We start from the raw sequence: 3,909 nt of genomic DNA, 5'->3' as shown, positions 1-3,909 counted from the left end.
GGAGGCAGCGGCGGCGGCGGTGGCGACGGCAGAGAGACGCGAGGATTAGCGGTGATCGATAAAACCCCGGCGCGTGATGCAGAGTTTCCAGGCGGACTAGAGCCTCATAGTTGCAGATCCAGGCGGAGCAGGTGATGGTCCTTTGTTTGTTTGTTTGTCTTTTCCGGGCGAGTCCCATTCCCCATTGAGAGGCTTCCCTCCCGCTCCTCCGCCTTGTCCTTTTCATTCACCTGCTCTGATTGGCGATAATTGCGAGAATGGATTCGAAGAATAAATTTGCGCTAATATAAAGAAGTTGCTGAGAAAGACTTTCATCAATGGAGCTTTCTAAGAAGCGGCCGAACATCACGGACGCGCATGAAGAGCGGATGGAAGGACTGTTTTCGGAACGTCCAGCGGAGAATCATTGTCTCTGGCGCGCCCGTTCATCGGCGTTGACCCTCAAGCACCACGCGACGAGGACGGCGCCGTAACTTAACAGAAACGATCACTGGTGGAACCTTTTAAAGGACACGAAATGAATTGTATTGCATGATTGCCTCGTTCCCCGTACTCAGGGCCTGGCGAGCGGCGGCCGAGCTGGTCCAACGTGTAATCATCGTCGTGGATGCTGTGCGTTCGCTCGCTTGGAACGCTCTGCTTTGCGCTCCAAGGCCGGCGTACTGTATGCACATATCCCCGTGTCAGTTTGTGCGCGCATATTTGATTGTTAGTGATAGGAAGAGATCGGCAGTTAGATTTGGAACCGAGGAATTCCGTCTCAATAGATGTATATGGAGAGCAGAAATGAAGACTTACAAACCACCATGTGTAGTCATGTATACAGTTTTTTTTTTTTACTTTCAGTGTTCACGGCTTTAATCCTTCGATTACTTTCGTTTTACTTCGATCGTGGAATCACATGCTATAAGTGAATCCCTTTTAGGTTCCTGTTTAGTATTCATCCATATATATATGGGACAAAAAATGAAATTCCAAAGAGAATATGAGTGTTACTGGAAGGTTTCTTTCATCTCTTTCGGTCGACATGCATCTCGTCTTCTACAACAGCCCTCCGATGTGCGAAGAGGCATGGCCGAGTTAGTCCGGTGCCGCGGGCACGGAGCGAGGACTGAGCTAGGCACGGACGCGAGGCAACCCCGACAGGAAGAAACACGGGTATTCGGCTCGTCCGGTCTTGCTGCAGTAGGGGTAGGAGACCGCAGGGAAGGAGACCGCAGGGAGGGAGACCGCAGGGAAGGAGACCGCAGGGAAGGAGACCGCAGGGTGGGAGACCGCAGGGAAGGAGACCGCAGGGAGGGAGACCGCAGGGAAGGAGACCGCAGGGAAGGAGACCGCAGGGAGGGAGACCGCAGGGAAGGAGACCGCAGGGAAGGAGACCGCAGGGAGGGAGACCGCAGGGAGGGAGACCGCAGGGAAGGAGACCGCAGAGAAGGAGACCGCAGAGAGGGAGACCGCAGAGAAGGAGACCGCAGAGAAGGAGACCGCAGAGAAGGAGACCGCAGAGAAGGAGACCGCAGGGAGGGAGACCGCAGGGAAGGAGACCGCAGGGAGGGAGACCGCAGGGAGGGAGACCGCAGGGAGGGAGACCGCAGGGAAGGAGACCGCAGGGAGGGAGACCGCAGGGAGGGAGACCGCAGGGAGGGAGACCGCAGGGAGGGAGACCGCAGGGAAGGAGACCGCAGGGAGGAGACCGCAGGGAAGGAGACCGCAGGGAGGGAGGCCGCAGGGAGGGAGGCCGGGGGGAGGGGGCACGCGGGGGGGGAGACCGCAGGGAGGGAGACCGCAGGGAGGGAGACCGCAGGGAAGGACGCAGGGAGGGAGACCGCAGGGAGGGAGACCGCAGGGAGGGAGACCGCAGGGAGGGAGACCGCAGGGAAGGAGACCGCAGGGAGGGAGACCGCAGGGAGGGAGACCGCAGGGAGGGAGACCGCAGGGAGGGAGACCGCAGGGAGGGAGACCGCAGGGAGGGAGACCGCAGGGAGGGAGACCGCAGGGAGGGAGACCGCAGGGAGGGAGACCGCAGAGAAGGAGACCGCAGGGAGGGAGACCGCAGGGAGGGAGACCGCAGGGAGGGAGACCGCAGGGAGGGAGACCGCAGAGAGGGAGACCGCAGGGAGGGAGACCGCAGGGAGGGAGACCGCAGGGAGGGAGACCGCAGGGAGGGAGACCGCAGGGAGGGAGACCGCAGAGAAGGAGACCGCAGAGGAGGAGGACAGCAGGGACCGCAGGGAGGGAGACCGCAGGGAGGGAGACCGCAGGGAAGGACGCAGGGAGGGCGGCAGCCGGGAGGGAGACCGCAGGGAGGGAGACCGCAGGGAGGGAGACCGCAGGGAGGGAGACCGCAGGGAGGGAGACCGCAGGGAGGGAGACCGCAGGGAGGGAGACCGCAGGGAGGGAGACCGCAGGGAGGGAGACCGCAGGGAGGGAGACCGCAGGGAAGGAGACCGCAGGGAGGGAGACCGCAGGGAGGGAGGCCGCAGGGAGGGAGGCCGCAGGGAGGGAGACCGCAGGGAGGGAGACCGCAGGGAAGGACGCAGGGAGGGAGACCGTAGGCAGGGAGGGAGACCGTAGGCAGGGAGGGAGACCGTAGGCAGGGAGGGAGACCGTAGGCAGGGAGGGAGACCGTAGGCAGGGAGGGAGACCGCACCGCAGGGAGGGAGACCGCACCGCAGGGAGGGAGACCGCACCGCAGGGAGGGAGACCGCACCGCAGGGAGGGAGACCGCACCGCAGGGAGGGAGACCGCACCGCAGGGGGGGGGGAGAGCACCGCAGGGAGGGAGACCGCACCGCAGGGAGGGAGACCGCACCGCAGGGAGGGAGACCGCACCGCAGGGAGGGAGACCGCACCGCAGGGAGGGAGACCGCACCGCAGGGAGGGAGACCGCACCGCAGGGAGGGAGACCGCACCGCAGGGAGGGAGACCGCACCGCAGGGAGGGAGACCGCACCGCAGCGCGAGAGACCGCACCGCAGGGGGGGAGACCCGTCCGCAGGGAGGGAGACCGCACCGCAGGAGGGAGACCGCACCGCAGGGAGGGAGACCGCACCGCAGGGAGGGAGACCGCACCGCAGGGAGGGAGACCGCACCGCAGGGAGGGAGACCGCACCGCAGGGAGGGAGACCGCACCGCAGGGAGGGAGACCGCACCGCAGGGAGGGAGACCGCACCGCAGGGAAGGAGACCGCAGGGAGGGAGACCGCAGGGAGGGAGACCGCAGGGAAGGAGACCGCAAGGAGGGAGACCGCAGGGAAGGACGCAGGGAGGGAGACCGCAGGGAAGGAGACCGCAGGGAGGGAGACCGCAGGGAGGGAGACCGCAGGGAGGGAGACCGCAGGGAAGGAGACCGCAGGGAGGGAGACCGCAAGCAAAACAGCACAGCACCAGCGGAGATTCGCGTACGGAGAGTTCGACTAGGCGAGTCATCAGGAAAGACCGTGACAGGGATGCATGCAAGCACGTGCACGACAGTGAATCGGGCAAGCACGATCTCTCCGCCTGGCGAGTCTCTGCATATTCTAATAATTTCCCCACGAGTGAGACGTAGTGTGTTCCATCACGTTACCTCATCATACATCATATCATGCACCATCACGCTCTGTACCATTGCGCTATGCACCACATGTGCCACTATATCATGCAACCGCACATCATGCAATGGCAAAGAAAAAAAATGCATCAGGGATTATGCATCAGTCTCTCATGCAAGGCCAATACTTGCAACTTTTGAATTAACGCCTTCTGTAGCTGACACTTGACTTTGCTTTTGGTGCATTTTACGGTTTTTTCGCCTCGTCTTAGAGTAGCGGTCTGCCTCAGATGCAGCTGCTTCTCCTCCTGAAAAATCTATTGCACAATATCTTTCTACTTGCTCTAATTCCTTATTTTCAATCTTACTTGTATTCTCCT

General features: G+C 61.9%; 1 pseudogene; it reads right to left on the bottom strand.

Moving 5' to 3' along the window:
• Positions 1–992: 992 nt before the first annotated feature.
• On the bottom strand, positions 993–3,607 carry LOC147469764 (uncharacterized; annotated as a pseudogene).
• Between the last annotated feature and the right edge of the window lie 302 nt (positions 3,608–3,909).

Source organism: Penaeus japonicus, unplaced genomic scaffold (genome assembly GCF_977035675.1).
Source record: "Penaeus japonicus unplaced genomic scaffold, GWHDUDI00000001_assembly GWHDUDI00000019, whole genome shotgun sequence".
NCBI classification, from domain to species: domain Eukaryota; kingdom Metazoa; phylum Arthropoda; class Malacostraca; order Decapoda; family Penaeidae; genus Penaeus; species Penaeus japonicus.
This window is presented reverse-complemented; position numbering and strand designations above follow the sequence as displayed.